At 39.5% G+C, this 24814-nt stretch overlaps 1 protein-coding gene across 3 annotated transcripts in view; it reads left to right on the top strand.

The window, feature by feature from the left end:
- The window catches only part of LOC6529563, a 124424-nt gene that overhangs the window by 46870 nt on the left and 52740 nt on the right, over positions 1-24814 (top strand). Inside the window, exons 4-5 of one of the 3 annotated variants that reach the window (XM_039373188.1) lie at positions 20775-20858; positions 21008-21291. The exons of 1 other annotated variant lie outside the window; for it this stretch is intronic. The gene's annotated coding sequence lies outside the window, so the exon portion shown is untranslated. The remainder of the gene's footprint in view (positions 1-20774; positions 20859-21007; positions 21292-24814) is intronic. One more of the 3 variants, XM_015196616.2, reaches the window with a different exon arrangement.

Genomic DNA, 24814 nt, shown 5'->3' with positions numbered 1-24814 from the left:
ATCGGCATAGCATTGCCCATTGGTGGATCACAGTTTCTGTCAGGCCAGCCCGCAGAAAACCTTCTTTGGAGTGCTGACGTGGATTCCCCAGTAGCCCAGGCAAAAAGGACAACATTCACCCAGCCAGGAGGAGTGACCGCAACAATTCTATGTTAAATAAATGCAAAACGAAGAACAGCAATTTCATCGAAAAGGAGAAGGAAAAGTAGAAGTAGAACGCCGAGAATAACGGAACTACAGAAGAGCAACACGGATAACAGTTAACAGTGCAACCCAAAACGTAACGGCAGAGGTAAAGACGACGAACGGCAGAGAACGGCTGCGTGAACCAAAGTGCAGACAAGAAGGAAAAAAAAAGAACAACAACAGCACAGCCGTAGCAGCAGCAGCAGCCCGCCAAAAAGAACAGGAATAAGAACACGTTGACGACGAAGAAGCTGAAGCTGAAACAACCGAAGAGGAGGCAGAGAGACTACAAGAACCTGGAAAGTACACTGGAAAAAACATCAGCAATTTGAAATTCAGGCATCCACCCATAATAAAACATAAGTATACCAAAAAAAAAAAAAAAAAAAAAAAAAAAAAATTAAGTATATTATTATTATTATATTATTATTATAATATTATTATTATTATTATATTTTTATTATTATATTATTAGTATTATATTATTATTATTATATTATTATTATTATATTATTATTATTACATTATTATTATTATATTATTATTATTATTTTATTATTATTATTGATATTATTATTAATACTATATTTTCAACCCAGTTCCTAGAGATCTTCTGAAAGGAAAATTTTCCTATTTACTGTTCCTTTCTGGTACACTGTTCTCAAAGCAAAATAACCGCGGTGAGCTAAAATTTATTGCATGCAAAAATAAAAAAAAAATATAAAAATAAAAAATAAAAAAACAAAAACAAAAGATAAATAAGCAAACACATACACACGCATTCCATATTTCCTGCCCACAACTTTTGTTAAGTTCAAATTGGTTTAGGCTTGTTTTGTGCAGGTGTTGTCCGAATTAAAAATCAGTATGGCAAATCCTAATAATATAATAAGACCATCAGCTTTTAGTTCAAACGAAAGACCGGTGCCCTCAGAAAGACACGACCTGCCTGAACAGCATCGCGTAGACATGAGTGTCGAACAGTTGACAGCATTAATTGGCCAAACGGTGGCCCAAGTTTTACCTGGATTGATAAAACAAATGAACAACAATACTCTTGACTTTACTGACGTGAGCGACCAGGTCGTCGAGCCCGAATACAGAAATAATTTAGCGGACTTTGACAGGGTGCCTGATATCGTAAAATCGATCAGGGAATTCTCTGGAAATCCAGCAGAATTCGGGTCTTGGAAAAAGAGCGTTGATAGAATCATGGAGACTTATACCCCATTTGTGGGTACTCCAAAATATTATGGTATACTTCATACCATAAGAAATAAAATTGTTGGAAGTGCTGATGTGGCACTCGAGTCCTACAGCATTCCGCTGGACTGGAAGGCCATGTCGAGATGTCTCACTCTGCATTACGCAGATAAACGGGACATAACTACCTTGGAATACCAAATGTCAACTTTGGTTCAAGGCCACCAGCAGTCGGTGGAAGACTTCCACCAAGACGTCTACAAAAATCTGTCGCTTATTCTAAATAAAGTCGGCTGCATGCAAATGAGCCGAGAATCCGAGCACTTTGTTACAAAAATGTACAGAGAAAAAGCTCTGGATACTTTTATCAGAGGCCTTCGAGGAGATTTACCTCGCCTTTTGGCAATAAAAGAGCCAGCTGATCTCCCCTCAGCTTTACATTATTGCCTTAAACTTGAAAATCAAACTTTCAGGTCAAACCATGCGGCGAATAAGGGTCAACAGTCGAGTTTCAGAGGAAACGAAAAACCCATTCCGGCACCCCGCAATTTTCAGCCGTCGAATGCCTTTGGCCATCGACAGCCTCCACCGGTCCCTCCACGACATCCCATGAGGAGACCTCCACAATATTTAGGCCAGCCATTCCCGGCGCCAAGGCAACACGTGTCTAACTTCGGTAATGCACCGTTCATTCCACCCCGACAAAACTATCAACAGCAATGGCAACAATATAATGCCCCACCCCGTCCCTTTGCGACCAAACCACAACCAAGACCAGAACCAATGGACGTGGACGGCAGTGTACAGACGCGAAACATTAATTATATGAATAGACCACACTCGGACATAAACAAACGACAAAAGAACTACAACATCCAAACAGTGAACATGAGACAGCCAAGTATTGAAGTAACTGGGTCCAGTTCAAGCATGACAGGCTATCAACGGTCGATGCAAGATTATGAAACCCAGAACAATATAAACGGCACACTAAATGAATACTGTGATGGACAAATAGACAATTTGGACAGCGAACAACGAGACCACGTGTTGCATTTTTTAGAGTAGAAGACTCCTCACTACCATACTTCGAATGTAGAGTGGGGAGTGGAAAGGTTTTAAGGGTGTTGATTGACACAGGCTCTAATAAAAATTACATCCAGCCCAATTTGGTGACGAACGCGATACCAAATAACAAGCCTTACATAGCTGATACTCCAGGCGGTGATGTAAAAATATCGCATTACAAAAGAGCAAGCCTTTTCGATTTCGAAATAAAATTTTTTTTGTTACCAACGCTGAAGACTTTTGACGCCATACTTGGCAAAGACACAATGAAGGGAATGGGAGCGCAAATTGATTTGAAGAACCTAACCATGACACTGGAAAACGGGAAAAGAGTTGTTCTCAAAGAAAAACAGTTCGAGGCTGTTAGCACAATTAGTCCGAGAATAAAACACTTAGAGGTGGAACAGAGAATGATATTGAATAAAATAATTGATTCGTATCCAGGTCTCTTCGCAGACCCGAATCAAAAACTAACCTACACAACAAGTGTAAGGGCAGCAATCCGAACTATATCGGATACGCCAATATACTCAAAATTCTATCAGTACCCAATGTCTCTTAAAGACGAGGTACACAAACAAATTTCCGAACTTTTACACGATGGAATCATTCGACCCTCAAGGTCACCTTACAATTCACCAGTGTGGATTGTACCAAAAAAACTCGACTCCTCTGGCAAGAAAAAATACAGGGTGGTAATTGACTATCGAAAACTTAACATGGTAACGGTAGCGGACAGATACCCTATCCCTGACATTAATGAAGTGTTGGCCCAATTGGGAGACAACAAGATTTTCTCAGTGCTCGATCTGAAAAGTGGGTTTCATCAGATTCTTTTAAAGGAATCTGATATCGAAAAGACCGCCTTCTCCATCAATAATGGAAAATATGAGTTTACACGACTCCCATTCGGTCTGAAAAATGCACCGTCAATTTTCCAGCGCGCACTGGACGATATTCTTCACGAACATATCGGTAAGATATGTTTCATTTATATTGACGACATCATCATCTTTAGTAAAGATGATGAAACACATTACCAGAACCTTGACACTATTTTCAGAACTCTTCAGCAAGCCAACATGAAATGTCAGTTGGATAAATGCGAGTTCATGAAGAGAAAAGTGGAGTTCCTAGGCTTCGTCGTGTCCGACAAGGGCATTGAAACCAGCCCAACCAAGGTACAGGCAATCTCAGACTTTCCAATTCCAAGGACACTCAAAGAACTGAGATCATTCTTGGGATTATCCGGATATTACAGGCGATTTATTCCTAACTACGCTAAGTTAGCAAAACCACTTAGCTCGCTTTTGAGAGGGGAGGATGGTCGAATTTCCAGGACATTATCGTCAAAAAAATCCGTCTCCCTTAATCGCGAAGCAATAGAAGCCTTCAAGAAATTGAAGAGCAGCTTGGTTTCTCCAGACGTAATACTCCACTACCCGGACTTTAAGAAAGAATTTCACCTAACAACGGATGCTTCCAATTTCGCAGTAGGTGCTGTTCTTTCACAAGAGAACAGACCCATCTCATTTTTATCGAGAACACTCTCGAAGGCGGAAGAAAATTATGCCACGAATGAGAAGGAAATGTTAGCCATTATCTGGGCTCTAAAAAAGCTAAAAATTTACCTTTACGGTAAAGCAAAGGTGAAAATCTTTACTGACCATCAGCCTTTGACCCATTCTCTCAGTAGTTGGAATGGAAATGCGAGGATTAAGAGATGGAAAGCATACCTTGAGGAATATGACTACGAAATTTTCTACAAGCCAGGCAGAGAAAATACTGTAGCCGACGCTCTGTCCAGAGGACCGACAGTCGAACAAATTAACACAGTAGCCTCAACAATGCACAGCTCTGACAGTTCGAGCCATGGGCTGATACCTAGCGTTGAAGCCCCGATAAACGCATTCAAGAATCAAATTTTCTTCAGGGAGTCCGAGTCAGAGAACTACTCATTTAGCATTCCATTCCCGACATTTCAAAGGCATTTAGTAGATCGCAACTTGTTCACACCCGATAGTCTCTTGTCAGATTTGAAAGAATATCTTAACCCATCCGTGATTAATGGAATTTTCACATCCGAGGATGTAATGGGGAAAATTCAAATTCTCTACCCCATCCATTTTCAGGGTTTCAAGATTAGATTCTGCCAAAGCAAAGTCAAAGACCTTGTTAACGAAGCCGAACAAGAGGAAGAAATACTTAGGACACATAACAGAGCACACAGAAATGCTGTGGAAAATAAAGCTCAGTTGTCCGAAAGAGTATACTTTCCTAAAATGAGGAAAAAAGTTTCGGCTATCGTGAATCAGTGTTTGGTGTGTAAGACTGCTAAATATGACAGACATCCCACGCATCCAGAAATAAGACAAACTCCCTTGCCAGAATACCCCGGACAAATTATTCATATTGACATCTACTCGACAGAACGACATCTGGTGCTCACGGCGATTGATAAATTTTCCAAACTGGCCATGGGAAGAGTTATCAAATCCAAAGCTGTAGAAGACATTAGGAAAGCCCTAAGAGATATCGTGTTTTATTATGGAGTGCCTAAATTAATAGTAATGGACAATGAAAAGTCCCTCAACTCAGCCTCTATCAAATTCATGTTGACAGACCAGCTGGGTATTGAGCTCTACAAAGCACCTCCGTATAAGAGTACAGTAAATGGACAGATAGAAAGATTTCACTCCACACTCTCTGAAATAATGAGATGTTTGAAAGGAGATGGAACACATAGGGGCTTCGAGGAACTTCTCGATAGGGCCATCTATGAATATAACTACACTGTCCATTCTGTCACAAAAAAACGACCTCTAGAGGTGTTCTTCGGCAGGATAGCTACCGTAGCTCCAGAAAAATATGAACAAGCTAGACTGGACAATATAGACCGACTTAGGCAAAAACAGGAAACCGACATAGAATACCACAACCGGACAAGAAAGCCCATAAAGACCTATATCAAAGGGCAAGAAATTTTCGTTAGGGTTAATACAAGATTAGGTTCTAAGTTATCAAGTAGATTTAGGAAGGAACTAGTTAAGGAAGACCGAAGTACCACAATATTAACAGAATCAGGGAAATTAGTACATAAAAGTAACATAAGATCATGATTGCTTCAGAATAATTACTGTGGCCACATCGATAGACAAGTAGAACATAGAAACATTAAACGTACTGATTAACGTAACCACGAGAATTAAATTTGAAACGATTCGACTTTGACAGACGAGTTGGCCATAGGTTTGCAGAATTAGATTGGGCTCGTGAAAGAAGAGATTGCGTTGTGAATGCGTTTCTGCGGAGCGAGTTTAAATTGAATGAGACCAGTAGCCTACTTGAAAACAATATACCGATTTCTGCCTTGACGGTCAAATAAATGTTAAAACTTTCACACGTTCTCGCTTTACACAACGGAACTACAATTTGAATGCCATTGAAATCTCCATATTGAATCAGTTAATTCCTTATTTCTTATATTTTAAAACATGATCAGTAAAGGAAACTAATAATAATAAATAAATAATAATTTAATTTGAATAATAATAAAATTTACCAATTAAAGACGAAATGTACGGAATCAATGCCTTCTGCAAAGGTTCCAATGGTCTAAAAATATGTAGATATAAATTCATTAGTAATTTAGTAAAAACCAGAATTTTAATAGAAGCAATCAAGTTGTCAATGCAGAACACATCCGAGTTGCACAAACCTCGAACGCACGCAACAATCAACACCTGGCATTCAAACCATTAATGCTGTGCCCAAACTACCACGAATCACCCCACCAACGATGCGACTCAAAAACATCCCATCCTTATGATGACCGCTCGAGGACAAGCGTCAATTAAGAGGGGAGGAGTTATTGCCCTGCAATTGATTCTCTAACATCTTGTGGTTCCACATAGTCTCCGCTGCCATCAACGCCAACGAACGGTTAAGCGCGACATCGACACTTCTGCGCTGCGCCGCGGCCGACGCCTGCTGCGCCGCTGCCGACGACTTCACTTGATTGCTAGGGACTTAGGGAAACATTTTGTACGCTAGATTTAGTTTCAAATGATAAATTGCAATAAACGGTCGCTTGCGATCTTCAAAATCAAATCGATAACTGTAATTATTAACTTATATAGCAGTACCAAAGTCACAAGAACCCTACAAATTGTATCCAACCAACTAGAACCTGTTAGTCGAATTAGCGATGTTCGGCAACAACCGCTTTCGATCGGCGTTTTCCAATTTGGCAATTTCTAATCAACGGCCGTCACGGAAAAGTTCGCATTTAAGTGGCAACGTAAGAGACAGTTGGAGAGAGAGAGTGAGGGCAATAAGCAATCTCGGACATAATGCTCATAAACAACAAAGCAATGCAATTAGGCGATATATCCAGGACACAGGCATCCATTCAGCCATTCAGCAAAGCCCCCAAATTATGCAACAATTCTTGGCTGCGTAACAACGGACTCGGTCTCGTTATCGCCCCACGCCCACCGATGGCACCCCTTCTTCTTTGCCAATTAAACGCATTTGATAAAAAACAAATTTTGGAGCAGGAGGCAGGATGGGTGTTCAGGATGCCGAATGCAGGACCCTGATTGCAGTGTGCACGCCATCGGTGGGCCACACCAGCAGGCAGCAATAAGCGAAAAGCCCGAGAGCAGGTGCAATAACAGCTCGCTCATTTGTTGCAGGTGCACTCAGATAAACCGGGACTTCTTTGTTGCAGAGTTGCAGATTTTGTAGACTAGAATTAAAAGCTGTATTTTTTATTTTAGTTGCTACTTTTTAATTGATATAGATACATTAGAGAATGGATAATGTTTTTGTTTTGAAATCAACACGTCGTACTTTCGATTAACTTTTTTTTCAGTAAGTTTCAGCATCTTTGGTTTTTAAAAAATGCAGTTTTTTAATAACAATAAATATTAAAGGTTAAAAAACCACATAATACTAAGTTTTAAGCACTGTGTAAACAGAGTCAAATGTAGGTGAATATCATGAAGCTGCAAAACCCGAAATCCATTTATGATAGCTTCGCTGTGTAAAAAGCGGTGTTATAGAGGGGTCAATTATACAGCCTCGTTTTTCGCTGTGCACTTTTGCATTTTCCTGCACCAACGAATGCTCAACGTTGAAACAAGTTTATCAACGTGTGAAAATTGCGAAGCGCAATATGCACAGACAACAAAAATAACAACAGAAAGGTGGTGGGCTTTGTGGGAGGCGTGGGCGCAGGCGAGTGGGTGGGTGGGTGTTAAAAGCTGAGAGAAAGAAGGAAAATACGTCGCCATGCTGGCCGCATATTCAAATGCAAATCACGCCATCAATATGCAGCACACACTGACATAGACACATACAGGAGACACCCACCTTACCGCATCCGCTCTCCTTCTTTGCGCCCCTGCGTGCCCACCAATATCGAACGTTGCATTTTGACAAAATTATCCCTGGACGGGGTTAAATTTTGTGGTCATGCGATGCCGGCACTGAAGCTCCCTCCTCCGTTCCATTGATGATGATGAACTCGATGCCGATGACAAGGCAATCTTTTCCATCCCATACTCCCGCGCAGCCCCTCGCCTGCCCAGCCATCAAAGCCACCGCTTACTCGTGTCAGTTGCCAGGCGACTTTAGGGAATCACTACAGTACTTAAACAGTGCCACTAAAAACTTGTAGGTTTTTAATTATGCTGGCAAATTGGAGCGAATTTGCAATGCCAATAGAGAGATTAGGTTGAGAAGTTGCGAACATACAATATGATAATATCATAAACACTAACATATATTGGATAGTTACAATAAAGTAAAGATTTGATCCAATAGTGTTCTTTATATTTTCAAGTGTGGCTTAGTTTATAATTTTTGATTGCGTGACCATCCGCGGCCGATGTCCTCAACCCGCCCTCGCTTGACCGCCTGCATTGGACAGCTGAATTAAGTTAAAGCCTTGTGTTTGGGCCGTCAGTGGCAACTAGGCGATGGGAACTGTGCGATGACGAAGCCACTTTAGCCGGGCATCGATTTAAAAGTTTCTCATCTCGGGCTCACCCTAAAATGCAGGGGGTGCAAAGATGGGAGCAAAAAATAAGTCACTCACTTAAAAGTTGGGCGCCTGCAACGTTGCAAAGTTTGCTCAGTGTCCATGTCCATGTCCGTGTCTGGAACCCATGTCCTTGCCCGTCGCTGGTCAGTTAGTTTCAATTTTAGTTTTTCAGTTCGCAGTTTGCGTTCCCCCATTCCCGTTTTGAGAAAAGGATAAGAAGGATCTAGGCAAACTGGGCTCTGATTACATGTGACAAGTTAATGAGTTTGCGGCCAAACACGGCTTGTTGAGCAAATAAATTAATTAGCGCTCTAATTGAGTTTTTTCCAAGGACCTCCATTCCGATTTAAATAACGTACATAAATCAGATTTCAATTACGCTCACTGGCTGATGAATTCCTGCAGGCCAACTTGAGCAATTTAATTTATGTGCGAAACATTTTCAATTTCCCGTTGCAATAAATAAACATATAAAAGCATGAAAGTTCTCAACTGGGTTCGTTGAACCGAGATTCACCATTCAGCAGTGCCAAAAAACGGAAAATTTATACTGAGCTTCCTACTTGGTTTCTGTTGCCATTGCACATCATTAAGCGATAATTATTTGGAGCACAGCGTGAATTCGAGGGGAGGAACTATTGCAATTTTAACAAGAGGCCTGCCAGCAAATGATAAAGCGAGTGTAAGATTGCGCAGTCGAAACTTAAATGTATGAAATATGGCCTAAAGAATTCTGAGCACTTTTGCTGTATCAATTTGATTTCACTTGCCTTCCATTGGTTCTAACTAAAGCCTTTTTCAATTCAAGAGATTGCTAATTATTGTGTTGATGCATTATTCAATAGCTCTTAAAATAAGGAAAAGTATTGACTGTATAAAATTCGTAAGTTTTTATATAGTTAAGACCTCTACAGAAAAACTTTTAGACTTCTGTACATCGGTTCTTCTCTTTTGCTTTTCCGCCTATTATGCAAAATTAATTTTCCAAAAACCGAATCTCTGGAAAAGTGCTCAGACAAAGCGAAACCCTCAGCTCAGCTTAGTGCACCAACAACAGACTTTTGCTGAAAAAGAAAGAAAAACGAGCCGGGAGGCTATTTATTTGTCAATTTGGAAAAGGAAAGCCAGAAAGGCAACTAAGCAGCAAATAAATATCTTATATAAAATGAAATGAAAAGCTGGACCCAAAAGAGTACAAACCGAAACTGAAATCGAAATGAAGAAGCAGCAAAGCCCCATAAACACGACATGTCACAAAGGAAGAAAACCTTGGGATTTTTCTTCCTAATTTAAAGAAAAATCGAGCCAAAAAAAAATGTAAAAATAAAGCTGACAAAATATTGGCCAGCGGCTGGCATTCTAACATATTGAACAAAATTCCTGAACTGGATTTCCCCAATGACTTTGTTGTTCCAATTTGTTTCTTTCCATTTGCATTTCAAATTCCATTTGAATGACTTTTCCTTTGGCTGTTGGCTGTTAATGTTTGGATTGACAAAAGCCATGACCAGCATGGCTAATCAGGATCTGCGACTTGTCCCTAATTAATTTGCTAATGCATATGCATGACCCGAACAATTGGTGGGAGGAACGAAAATTTGGTTAATTGGAGGAAAGCCACATTTGTGCTTGGGCATAATAATTTTATTTCATTTCTTTTTGGTCAAGCAAAACAGAAGCCAAACAGGGTACAAAAGAATACCAAAAATCAAAAAAGGACCTTAGTTTCAAAGAAACCTCCTGAGTTTAATTTGAGGGGCTTTATCATTCCTTTTTTATTCTATTGCTTTTTATTAAAGAAAAGAAATACACTTTAAATGTTTAAATTTATTTTTATATTTATTTATTTTTTCTGTAAAACGTCAGACCAGAAATATATTTTTACGTAGAACAAATAAGATTTATTTTTGAGGGGTTCCTCTTGTAACGCTATTTTGGCCATACGGAAATATGCAAAACAAAATGCTGAGTCTGGTAGTAGATACACATTGCTCTTCTCTTCTTTTCGCCTCTGTCATTTACATAATTAGAAGATAAATAAAAATTTTCCGGCAATAACAGCGACTGAGGTTTTCCATTCTCTCCAGCTTTTGTTTCATTTTTGATTTCTCGCTGCCAAGGACGACAGCCAACAATTTATGCAAAGTGTTGTGGGAGGAAAATGCGGAAGAACAGGGAATATATAGGGGCGTGACAGGCACATGGAACTCGTAAACAAAAGTTGCTCGACTCTAAGCAAAAGTGTGTGACATTCGGATGACACAAAAGTGCCAAACCGGAAACAAACACAAAGAGTGAAAATTTCTATAAAATTTATTGCGAAATTGAGAATGAGTTTGGGAGGCCCCTGAGTTGCATTTTATTCCATTTGGCAGCTTAAGTGGCCATTGTCTCGAAATCCATTGCAGGCGTATTATTAACTTTTGACACTTTGATTGGTTGATTAACAACTTTGGCTGCGCGTTCTTTTAATTGAAATCAGAAAAGTTCAGAGAAAAATGTATTTTCACTTAGTTTCGCTTTTTCTGTCTGGGCTTGTTGCATAATTAATTTTATTAAAATTTGAATGGCGAACGTTAAATGTCTTTCCCTTGTTTCATTTACCTTATGAAAGTTTAATTTGCAACTTATGAATATTTCATGCTCCCAAAATGCTCTACACAATTTTCATTTTTCGGTCAAGCCAACTTTTGGGCAGTTTGGTAGGGCTTCTACATAAGGGCAAGGAAACTTTATTTCAATATATTTAGGTCAGCTGTCATTGTGCCAGGGTCTGAGGTTTTCCACACTTAACTCAGCTAATTGGGGTTGAAAAGTTTGGGATTTACAGCGTTAGTTATTGTGATAGAATAAGATGAAATTGGATCAGAGCCGAGAATAAAGCGAATTTATGTAGATGGAAATATATGTTTTAAAAATGTGTATGCATTCATTGCATTTCAGCTCTGCCATATTCGCTTTTTAATCCCATTTTATACAATAAATATTTTTAACGTTATTTCCATCACTTGTAAGTAAGTATCTACAAAACCACATCTTCTTTGAAAAACTCAACTCCTTGCCGCGCAGACCACAACTGACAGCCCCTTTTGTAAAGCGCAACTCGGAAGATAAATTCCCCAGCACTACAAAGGATTTAAAATTCATTAATAAACACCTGAGAGTACCTGGTCGCAGGACCACCCCACGAAATCATCAATACCGAACCGTCTTGGCCCTTAATTAAACAGTTGATACCATGTTTCCACGTCGCGCCGCCTTTCATTTTTAAGGATGCTCGATTGGGCGGGCAGCGGAGCAAACAACTTAAGCTGATATGAAAATTATTTCGCTCTTGTGTCGACAATTAAATGCCACGCCCAGTGCATGTTGTGCCGCCCCAAAAAGTACATAATTAAAAACAGAAATGGGGCGAGGCAGGCTGAAAAATCTGTGCATTTAATTGAAAGCCGCTGGAGACGGCGAGTCCGCAATCAGCTTTGCCTTGGTCCTTCGCCGCGGCATCTCATAAATAAAGCACGCCAAAGTGAGCCGCCAAAGAGTTTGTCTTAATGCCTCGCCATGGTGGGCATGGGTCCGACCCCTCATCCTCCTCATCTGTCAATCAGGCTTTTCATCAGATGCTGTCGCAGTTTGGTTTTCCGTGAAAGGTCCATGCTCCTGCTGTTGTTTTTGATTACAGGGAGCCAGGCCATTTAGTAGACCGACGAGCTTTTCCGTCTCTGGGCCACAGAAACTCTGACATATTAATGAAGTTCATGGCGAACAAGTTGCCGCCAAGCAACAAGCTTTTTAAATCAATTCGCGAAAACAATTAAAAACTTGACTTTCGCCGCCACGCCTCCTTCGTTTCACGACGCCTCTTTGTGGTTAAAATGCTGACATTGCGCATACGACATGTGGCCCAAGAGGAAGAGCAGAAAGAACTTCCACAAAGTTTTCTGGGTTACTCGACACCATTGTAATATACACTCGAGGAAATGCGTTACTGTATTTAATACCAAAATTGCATATTTAAATATTACGAAATTTTGAAAACATAATGAAAAATTTTAAGCTGTTCCTTAAAAAAGAATATAAATATACTGCGTTAGGAAAAAAGTCCATAACCTTCAAATATAATATTACCAATCCTAATTTTACAGTGTATAACGATGTTAAGGAAAATGTAAATGGGTGAAGAAATATGGAGGACTAGCGGGTAGAAAACTCGTCTAACAGCAAATACAATTCAACAAAAAAGTTTCGTTGCGCTTTGCATAATTAATGTTTTAATGTCAATCATACGCATTGTACGCCACGAAATATATGCAAACTGATTTTCGCGTTTTCAATTTACCCGGGCTTTGTCTGTTGTCTAAAGTTTTGTCTGCTAATTAAATTTGAAAAATGTTCCTTCACAATGCTAAATATCTGGGAAGCTCCTGTGCATAAATTTTATAAACTTTAAGTGCAATTTCTTTGAGGTGGAATATACAACTGAAAAGGAAAGCTCTGAATGGCAGATCCTTTAGACACCTGCTGCCATAGAAAGGAAAATTGATTACACATGACACGCCCACACTAATGTGCAAAAAGCAAACTACGAGTACAGTGAGATGAAAAATCACAACAAATATTCGACAACAAACAAAGCACTGACAATGGCAAATAGTAATGGCATTGCCTTTGGCAACAACTATGGCTCAAAAACAACATCAAACACCATGGGAAAAGGATCTTAGATCCTGCAGCGAACAATGTGACAAACGATGTGTGAAGGAGTCGCTGCTGCTGTTCAGAAATTCTGAAGCGCTAAGACGGGGAAACAAAAAATCTAACCACACAATTGTCACGGGGGCTGATGGGAGGTTAAGGGTGTGAGTTCCAGGGCAGGCATTAAGTATACGCAACGTTGAATTCGGTCATTTTTCATGGCTGGCAAGGACATGGAATGAGCCGAGGACGATGACTACAAATCGTGACAAATTCGTGATGCGGGTTAAGTTACACATTTTTTGCCTCAACTTTCGGTGATTTCAGCTTTTTTTTGCTGCGCCAACTTTTTGGCTTCGGAACACATTTTAAAATATTTTCGACGTCTGGTGGACATATAGGGATGGTCTAGACTTAGCTCTTGTGAGTTTTTCAATTCAGAATACCATAAAAATCGAGACGAAGGAAATAAAAAAAAGGCGGCTCCTGGGTAAAATGAATTTTAAATATTTTACGGATGAATTCGCATCTTTTCTGCTGTCAACGCTGAAGGGGTTTTGCCCTATATACACGATTTTGTATTTAAATTTTTGGCCATAAATTACTTCAATGTGGGCGGTTATAGAGCTTCTTTTTATACGTGCTCCGCAGTAGCTACACCACCTGACCATTACGCAAAAGCATATTCAATGACAGCATTTTTAATGCAATTTATGGTCGTTAAGGCGACAAAATATAATAAAAATGAATAATATGCCAACTGCTGTGCGGGTGATGCAACACGTGACAGGGTCCTGCCACAGGACACAGGATTCTGAGTGCGGCGTACAGGACCCACACATTACCACCGCCACCACACCCGCAAAATTTATGGGTGCCGTAAATAAATCGACGCGCCAAATGTGCGAAACAATACATAACTCAAAACGAACGCGAAATGAAACAGGGAAAGTTCGAATATACAGGAGAAAATATTAAAATATTTATGCAATTTAACGACAACCACGTAAATGCAAAACTGACGATACGTTTAAAGGGAATAATTATCAATGTGATAACTAAGCGGGACACATCTCTTGGCTTAAAAAAACGAAAAACGAAATCCATTTTTTTACAAAAACTAAACAAGTGCTATAGTCTGTTTACTTTGTACCATTGGGTTTATTGATTTATCTTAGTAACCGAAATACATTTTTTCTATGCCGCTCTGGCATTAAACTCCGACTTATTAAAGAGGGGGCATCCCCACATCCCGCTCGATCATTATCCCTCATACACCTGGGCATGTACAAACATTTATATCAATATACACGAAAAAGCATTATGACCAAAGGGAAGGTCTCATAAAAAATTCAAAACGGCTTAAGTAGCTTCAAAGTAGCGCCAGAAACAACAAAACAACACGCCTGGAAAGTGAAAAGTACACGAAGGTGTAATGTGGAAATGGGGAATGGGAAACGGGGGTTCCTAACTGGTGTGGGGCTGCAGCTTGCTCTGCAGTGACCCGGAACAAACCTGACCCAAAAAATGCGACCCAGCTCGACACGCATGTTTATGTGCTTTTTACAGCTGCTCTTGGCTTATCTTTGGCCCCAAAGTTTCTCCATGTGAGCGTGTGCTTGGTCGAATATGATTTTAAAAATAACTTTTGCGGTCATTTCACTAAATGTTTGGTGGCCGGGGCTCTTTTGGGTGGGGCTTTGTGGATAAGGGTTGAAAATATTAGGCAGATGAAGGTGAAGTCTGCAAATAAGGGCTGTTGTTTGGAAGCTGCCTATGTTGTTGGTTGGAATTTGGCTAGAACAGTTTTTTTGGTACCAAGCGACTGCCAATTTATTAATAGCGTTTTAAAGGCGATAATCATTGGGAATGAGAAAAGCAAATTAAAGTGGCTGGTTTATGATATGTTTTAATGAATTGGTTTTGTGTCTTTAATACAAAAATTTAACATTCTAGGCAACAATCTAAGTTCCCAAACTTTTCTGGACTCCCGACACTTTCCACGATATAATAAAATTTGTGCAAGGCGCTAAGAAATTGGCAGAAAGTTGTTGCGTGTTGGCTGGTTTTCATTCCCAACTGCCAAGCTGATAAAACCGTACTTTCCCAGGTAAAAGTCTGGAAAATGGAGATGCTGAAGGTAGAAAAGGTGCGTGGGGAACCGAATAAATACGCTTGCAAGGTTTTTGCTTTTCTTACTACTGAGTGCGTGCTTTTTATTGTTGTTGTGCTACAATATAAATTAAAATGGCAGGTACTCTTCGGTCGTCAGGAAAACCGGCTCGGGGCATGGCCAATGAAGTTTATGTGCCGCGCACTTTACGCGAAATCGCACGACACCCTCCCAGTTTTCTATATGCCCAGAGCACTTACCCTCCAACAGCTGGCACATGAAGTAATATATTCACATACACAAGCCACTGAAAAGAGCTTGCAAGAAAATAGTAAGAAATAATAATATGCAGATTTACAAGTTGAAAGTGTTCTCTTAAAATAACAAGAGAATATATGTAGAAAAAAGAATCTAAGAAATGACATTTAAAATTATTTAAATAATTAGAAAGTAACAATCGAAAGCTTTTCTGAAAAACGAATACATTTACTTTGATTCTCAACTCTATTATTTTGGCTCAGGTTGTATTTACCAAAAGACATACTCGTGCATACATGTGCAAATGAAAATGTAGAGCAGCGCCCACAAAAAGCGAGAGAGAGAGACAAGAACAACGCAGCAGAAAGAGATGGCAGCGTGGCAGGATGCTGAAACAGATTCGACTCTTAATAATTTCCGCACTCGAGTTGATCGAAATCATAAAATTTTATGAGCCTGCCAAGAGCCGAGTAAGTGGAGCCTGTATCTCTTTTTCTGCCTGACACTCTCCATCTCATTCCACTCTGCAGTTTGTGTGTTCGAAAATGGCTGCCATACTCAGTCAGTCGGGGAAAGTCGAGAAAAAGGCCAACAATGCGACAGATAGATAGACAGTCAGACAGGAAACCCGAAGGGCGGGTAACCAAAGGAGGCTGTCAGAGAACTTTTTTTAAAGCCGCCGGATAAATGAGCGTTAAAGTTATGCCCGGTTTTTTTCAACACATTCTTGGATGGGACGAATATGATAGATGGTTGAATTCTGGAGGGAACAAGAAAATCCAAGGGAAAACGCTCTAGTCGAGTTCCCCGACTATCCGCTAGTGGAAGGGCATTCGAAAAGTTTCTACATTTTTGTGGCACATCGATCGAAATTAAAAATAATATACAAATTTAGGATTTTGGCCGTAAGAGTGGGCGTGGCATTTGGAAAAGAACTTGCGTTGGAATCTTCATGCTTAGTCTCAACTTTTCAGCTTTCATAGTTCCTGAGATCGACGGATACTGGCTTCTAACATCAATAATGGCACTCTATTAACTTCCATCACTGCTGTGAAAAACAACAATAATAATATATTAAGTTTAATTCGAACACGAATCGATGAAACTTCATTTGGTCTTCCATTTATGTCGCAAAATCCAGCTAAAGCTCCACCAGATTTTCAAAGATTTGATATTTGGTAACCATAAAACTCAAAAGGCGAACATTCGGCTAACGCTGGAGTCCGTGGAAATTCTGACATTCCCGGCTGGCTTTCATTTTTCATCAGACCGGCATTATGTGAAGCTTCCACCTTTTTTCTTTCCGCCAGCTACAATTTGCCATTACGTCGATTTATGCGCTGCTGGGACTGGATGATATTTTCTCGTACCACACCCGCTAAATAATGCACTTGGGAAATTAATTTCCCAACTCTGGCTCAGCAGAACGCCTTTGCAGCATTAAGTCATCATTTCGTAGGAGGAAACCGCCGGTCGAATTGATTGAAGTTTTTCCAGACAGAATAAATTAATTCGATTGTGCAGTACAAGCTGCTCAATTAGCAGAGGAGCTTCTGATGACCCGGGGATTCTTTGGGAGTCTCGCCTGTAAACTCTCTTCACTAATTGTGTTGTTTGTGCATTGCTTTCGATAGCTTCTTCAGCAAGGCCGAAAGGCGACAAGTTTCTGCCATTTCCCTGCATGTTTTCCACTACTCCCAAGGCTGTCTGTTTGGTGGGTGAAAGCTGGGTGGGCGGTATACCGGGAAAGAGACCATGTTAACCATACAAACGAAATCAGGAAGGCAGGCAGGGAGATCCACCAACAGTAAGCACCAACAAACTCATCGACAGTAGGGAAAACATAAAACTGAAAAAATACTATAAGCTGAACCCTAGTACTACCTTACAAAATAATATTTAATTATTCAAATATGTTGGTTACAGAAAGTTTTTAGTAAAATATTTTAAAAATTAAATGTAGTATAATTTCATATGATAGGATATTAATGTATTAAAGCTTCCACAGCTTTCTGAATTCCCACATGCTCTATATGATTAATTTACAGGGTACATGCGGCATCAAAAAACAAAAGCCAACGCTGAAGCTATTATGCTTATTATGCCAAGCATGTGAGTTAATTCTTCGAACAGTTGAGGTTGTAGGTAATGTTATTTTTGTTGTTCTTATTTCGCGTTCGTAGTATAAAGCTATAATTTTTCCCCGGTTTCGCCCCTCAGTTTTCCGTACTTTCCTTGATCATTATTTTTATTTCAGTCGCGTGCATGTAACGCAAAAATGTATGATAAAGATGTTATTTGATACCGCCAGCACACAGCATAGGATAGATAAGGTGCCGGCACGAAAACACGGGAAAAACTAAAGGAAAATCGGAGGGATGTGGGGAAAAAGCGTTAACACGAAGAAGACCAATAATCGAGGGTGCAGAAATGGAAGTGAAAATAGTAAAGCGAAAATAGTTAAAAGCAGTAAATTGGGAAGTAAGACTAGAAAGTTAACTACTTTTACTTCATAAATAATAATTTAGTCATTATGCAATAAAATTATTTGTGTGTAAGTAGTGAAAACTTAAAGGGAAATGCGAAAAGTAAATGAAATAAGTAGATAACGTAAGAGGTGTAAGTGCCTAAAAAAGCAAAGGCATTTTCTGAAAACTGTTGGCATTCCTTAAACAGTATTTTTCACATAAAGTTCCTAAAAGGGATATTTTGCGGTTACACCTTTAAGAAGACCTCGGAATAATAAATCCCTCTCACAATCACCAATGGCATGCAGCACTCCACTTAGTTATGCCAAAACCTAATTACAGCTACGGTCATAAGACATTACTTCTCATCCACGGAGATTTTCGTTAAAGGAGCTAGAACCCTTGAAGCAGAGTCTTGGCGCTAACGACTGCATCATTAAGCGAAGTAGGACCCACCAAGCGACCCACCCCACCTCAACCTCATTATCCCCAAAACCAAGTGGAATTATCGACTCCGAACTCCTTTTCGGATACGGACCCAAAAATTCAACTTAACTGATACATTTAATTTTATTTATAACGCACGCATGGCCAGAGAAGAACAAGTCCTGAGTGGTATAAGCATAAATATTAATGCACTCACCAATGTTGGGGGATAAGGATAAGAATGTCCCGAGCCATGTTCGGGATACCTGAAAGCAAACTTATTGACTTATTAAACTCTAATGCTACACGGAACTGTGTGTGTTTGTGATAATGGAGCCAAACAACACCTCTGCCAGAATATCCTCCACTTATCCCAGCTACAGAGCTAGAAAACTTTGTGATTCAGTAAAGGAATATTTATCTCGCAAATTCGGTTAATTTTTTAACAACATTCAGTAGGACAAATCGCAGAAATACGTCATAAGGCATAGTAAAACACTAGACTAGCAGTCAAAGTGTAGATAAAAAATTCGAGATTGAATTATTATTTTTATAAACAATTTTTTCCCAGTGAGTCTCCACACAGCTCTAGTTGCTTCACCATTGAAGTCGCGTTCGACGCTGAATATTAATGCTCTAATTTCCTGCAGCCCGCCGCTATTCAATATCAACGTGGATTCGAAAAAAATAAGAAAAAGGAAACTTTTGCCCAACAAAGTTGAGCTCATGAAATGGTCAAAACTGTTTAAGCCTTGGCCAATATTGGGCATTAAGTAGGCTTTGACGAGCCATACCCATGAATAAGAAAGAAGCTGCCTAAGTTGCTGTCCGTCTTGCTTTTATGAGCTTCAAAAAAACAAGCCAATAATGTTTCGGGCTAATACATATGGCTGCGCCCATCGGAAAAACTTTTCAACTCAATTTTGCCCTGCCACATTTTTGTTCATCTGGTTTTTGGCATTTTTTAAATATTTATGTTAAATTTATGAGTTTGACAAAGTATTTAGTCAATAGCTCAGCCCGACAAAGGCCCCAGGGAAAATAACAAGAGCTTCTTGGTGCTGCATAAGTGGGCAATATTTATGGGAGCAAGGTCTTGAATTTATGTCTAAAGTTTCGGCTGCTAAATGTGCGGACAGTTGAAAAAAAGGAGAAATTGCATAATGAAATCTTAATAAATGGCCAGAAAGGGATAACGATAAAAGGTAACTACGATAACATAGCTGCAGCTATATTTATATAGCTCACTTATTTACTAAAGTGAAGTTTACTTGACTTCAATTATTAGTAAGAATACATTTTCAGTGCGTGTTTATCTTAATTAAATATTTTTAATCAAATTAAATTCATATCAAATGCAATTATATTGAAGGAAAGCCATTAACCCTTCCCATTAGCAAATAATATTAATCAGGGTACGCAGAAGAGCCAATAATTTAATTTATTCACGAAATGTCAAGAGCTGCCAATATGGCAAGTAAAACAAACAAATAAATGCAATTCAAATCAGGCAAGAAAATTCAGGATTAAAGTGAAATTACATCAATTTAATGAACATTTCACTAACAAACAGATGCGATTGTGATTCGGGGCGACTGTTGTTTTCCCCCAGCGAATATCTTCCAGGAGCATTCGAAGTTGAAATAATTTAGGGGCGTATGTCCTGAGTGCAGCTCTGCATCTGACCATTGTTTTCAAGGCCCCAAACGACCCGGCCCCAAAACTCGAGCAGCGGCAATTTCCGCTCCAAATGCTCGACTCGGCAGGGGAAATTATTAAAAGCGAAAACGGGCGCGCTATTATTTTTTGACACTGATAAATTTACGAAGCAGGACGGGTAATGTGGAACAGCAAGGACCTTGTAGCACTAACCTCCTCTAGAAAAGACGAGGACTTCATGGCTAACAGGAAAGTAATATAAATCGGTCCCCGGGGATAAATAACTCTATATTAGTTATGACAGTGTGTGTTTGGCAACTGCCCTCGGTTTAGTTTTTTTTGCTGCCAGTGTGTTTGTCTGTGGCCTTTATAATTGTTAGCCAGCATTTCTTTATGGCCAACATAATTATGCAAATTAATATCATGCAAATATGCAGCTTCAGAGCCAAAAGCCACTGTGACCAAATACAACAAAAATTATTCAAAATAAATTGCACGCCGAGTTGGTCAGCTCTTTAAGGCGACTGGCTGTTGATTTATGGATGGAAGCAATAGCAAATAATAATAGTTAAATAAATAAAATAAAAAATTAAAACATGTGAGTTTTAGAATTCTAAAATTAAAACACGTTTCGGCTCTTTTCTTTCAGAAGTGACTTGCAATCCGTCAAGTCAAGTACACCTAATATTGAGTTCACCGTCAGTTTACTCAAGGGAAGAACGGCGTTTTCAAGGTTTGTAAAAAGAACAAAATGCATTACACTTCAACCTTAAATAAAACTAGAGAAAGCATAATAGTCGAGCTCCTCGACTATTAGATACCCGTTACTTAGCTAGTGGTTTTCATGGTTCCTGATCCTGATCAAGAATATATACTTTATAGGGCTGAAACTCTTCTACCTTTTAAACGACCACCACCATTTTACTCAACGAGCAAGGGGTATTAATAGTAACACGGATCCACACAGACATATAAACTCCACCAACAAGGATGGCAAAGACTAAAATTTCGGGGCTGACACTCACAAATAAAGGGCGAGAAAAGGCACAGCGAGACTCTGGGCAAGACTGCGTTGGAACGCCCACTTATACTTAACGCGAAGGGGGCGTTGATCCTTTCTGAATTCTCCGAGAAAATGTCGCGCATTGTTTGGCTTGAGCTATGCTGTAAGTTATTTCTATATTTTAAGTTACGCTCGCCATTGTGAAGTTCCTTTTTATTTTGCATCCACAAAAGTCACACATATACGCATTTTCAAGCGCGAATTTTTTCCCAAATATTCGGGAATAGCAGGAAACCCTTTCTTTGCGACATGCTTAAGCTCAAGCTTTATGAGGCCACTAAAACGGGGAAGTGAAAGCGCAGGAAGAGGTACATAAATATATGAGCCAAGTATGTGTTGGTGCTTTGGGCACACTGGAAAAATTGTATACGTTTATAATTCTATATTATCATAGCTTTTGGGAGTAAAAAAAAATGTCATCCACATATTTTCTCTCCGTGCATCTGAGGATGTTTGTGTACGCGCGATTGCTGGTGTTAAGTCAGCTAAAAGCCTTTGGTCCAACCACTTGAATTTTCGGGTGCAGCGTAACTTTTTAGAAACGGATGCAAGCTGAATTACACGAGATAGAAGCGAGGGGGGCTTGGTGCTCGGAGGAGGGGCTCCACAAAGCCAGATGACTATTTGTGGGGTGGCAAGGATTCCGGGCGATTTCGAGGGGGTCAGTGAGCCCGAAAAAGTTTTATGCGAGCGCCAAAAGTGCAGTCAACGCACTTAGGGGCCAAGTCTAAAAATATGAGTTGCGAATGGGATTGCTAAATGTGCTAGCGCCGGCATCCGAAGCTGAAACTACCAAAGTTTTCGTTTAAATAAATGTGGCAGCTTAGCCACAGGCAGCTGGCTGTGGAAATAAATTCCGTAATGAGGCAAACTGAGCGAGAAATTGTTGAAATTGATTAGAGGCTAGCGGAATGAAAATTACTGCGAGTCTCGTCTACGTTAGTGATACATAAAATAATACTTGTAAATATGGCAATTGTAGTGTTTCTATAAAATTGTAAAGTTTTAGTATTTGAAGTATTCAGTAACCCCTTTGCACCTCAATTCTTGTTCTTTAGTACACATGTATCAATTAAAATATCTCTGCTAATTAAATTCAGCAAGTAATGTTATATTATCAGCTTAACAGGCATACAAAAATAAAATTCAAACAGAACCTCGTCTTTTATATTAAACACCGATTAAGCGCAGGCTGCTACTTCTGATTATATTGTTACAACGTTCATGTTCATTTTTCTGTCTAATTGTTACTTTATTTGGTTAACTTTACAGCCTTTAGAGCAGCACTTTTATTTATTTAACACATATTTTCTAGTGTATCCGTCTCTTTCTGAGCACATTTTAGCTGAAATGATTTATTGCGTAAATTTCATTAATTTGCTGCGCTGTCATAAAAACGACAGCAACGCAAAAGCGAAAAAGAAGTGGAATAAAACAAATTTGATTTGCTCCTGTATGCATAAGCTTATGAGCGTGCATGTGTGTGTGCCAGTTGTACGTGTGCGTGTTAAACAAATTTTTATAGCCCACCTCTATGGGCGCTGCATACACTCCAAATGGTATTTATGACCCGCCGCCAGAGAACTCATTATACGATACGATACGAGAATTTCAGCCCAGAATTGGAATTTTAAAATACTTGTACATTTTATGTCTTGCGTTGCGCTTTTATATTTATATTTGAAATGACAAGAACACATGTTCGGGCTTTTTGGTTAAGACTACGTGTCAAAAATTAAAAATGACACCCACTTGCTTCTACCCATTTTATAAAGTTATATGCTGCTTGATTCGGGGCTTTTGTCTCTGTTTCAGACTTCTCATGCATATAAATCCGTCCGTAATAGATCGTGTCTAATTTATGAGTTACGCGAGCATTACAACAACTTATTACATCACACTCGTACGGGTATGCACATGCGTGATTACGTGGGAGCAGTGGGAATTTCCTGTAATATACTCTTTTCGAGGGATAGGTCGAACTAACCATGGACCTATTGCACCTTTCAAAATGGGATTAAGTTGAATCCTGAAACATTTTTTTTTATTTTCTAAGATTAAGAACGAGATAAGTAAATAAAATGGGGAAATCATTGAGTTATATTACTGTAATGGCAGAGCATATAGGCTTCCGTAGCTCGAGATTAACTTTCCTTTCCCTGTTTTTTTCAACATTCTTCTAATTTACGCCTTGCGTGCTCTTGGCCAGACACTCTTGGCCCGGCTTGAGCATTTTCCATTAAGTCTGCAGCTGCCTTACTCATAATTCATGCCGCCCACATACTTACGCACCCTCACACTCGGGCACCCATACGCATACAAACACAGAACAGTCACAGATTGGGGCATGTTAATTTGTAGGCCAGTGCTGGCGGAAGTCCTTTTTGAGGTCTTTAAACGCAAATGCCATGAGCCCATGTATCACTTGTGTTGCTATTTCCCTCCACTTTTTCGTCTCCATCACACTTTCAGTGCGTTCTGCTGCAAATTAGATTTTCATTTCAGTTTGGCGTTGTCCCTTCGAGGTTCCTCCCCACACTCATCTCTATGCTAGTTATTAGGAAAAGGACCACATAGTTTACGACCAGTACGAAAAACCCAACTACATATATGTATCATCAAACAAAAACCCCCCTCAACGGGGAAAAAGTCTAGTGACGAAGGCACCTTCAACAAATAAGATGTCAGCTATTGCGACGAAAAGTTGTTAAACATTCGAACAGATATATACAATTTCAGAGGTAATGTGCGAATATAATTTGGCTATTTGGCTCCACAAAATCGGATTAATTATTAATTGAGAAAAACGTTTAAAAGTCTAAGTACTACCACTATTTAGCTTAAATTATATCATACTTTTAAAACTTTCCCCTTGATAACTGACATACCGAAGAAAGATTCCCAACAATCTAAAGCACTTAACTGTACTGGATCTGCACAACAATGTGAAACAATTAACTCATTACAGGCGCTCATTAGGTGCCACAAGTTGATTAAAGCCTTCAAAACTTTGGCCAAAAAGAATGTTTGGGATGGGGCTGCCTTCTTGCAAACAAAAGTCCCAAACAATTTGCTCCCCGCCGAGACTTGTGACAAGTGAAGTGACTCCTGAAATATGCCCAAGATAAAAATGTTTGCTGGGGTTGGGTGTTTGGTTGTAGCTTGTTTGGTTGTTGCTGTTAGCTGTCGACAAAACTTGGCGATGGCAAACTTCTTAAAAATACTTAAGAAGCGATAAATATTGCAAATATACACATGCATACGCACATTGGGGGTGCTACGTGTGACTCTTGAAAGTTGGCTCAAGTTGCCTATTTGTTTCTTTTCATATTTATGCCCCTTTGGTTCGCTAAATTTTTATAAATACATATATATGTATAAAAAGACCAAATAGGTGGAACTTCTTTAAGGAATCCACTTGTTGTTGCTGTTTAGCCTGTTCTGATTATCGTTTAACGTTATTATTACGTTGCATACTTTCCTGGAAGAACGGCTGTCATGCCATTCCCTTATTTTGTTGGCCCTCGAAAAAATTCCGTATTCCCTTCCCGCCTTTTTGCCTGATTATTATATTTGTTTTGGCTTTTGTTTTCGTTTCGCCGGCTTTTGCTTATTAAAAAGTTGCC

This window comes from Drosophila yakuba, chromosome 2R, assembly GCF_016746365.2.
Source record: "Drosophila yakuba strain Tai18E2 chromosome 2R, Prin_Dyak_Tai18E2_2.1, whole genome shotgun sequence".
Taxonomy (NCBI): Eukaryota; Metazoa; Arthropoda; class Insecta; order Diptera; family Drosophilidae; genus Drosophila; species Drosophila yakuba.
The sequence above is the reverse complement of the archived record's forward strand: the minus strand, read 5'-3'. Positions and strand labels throughout refer to the sequence as shown.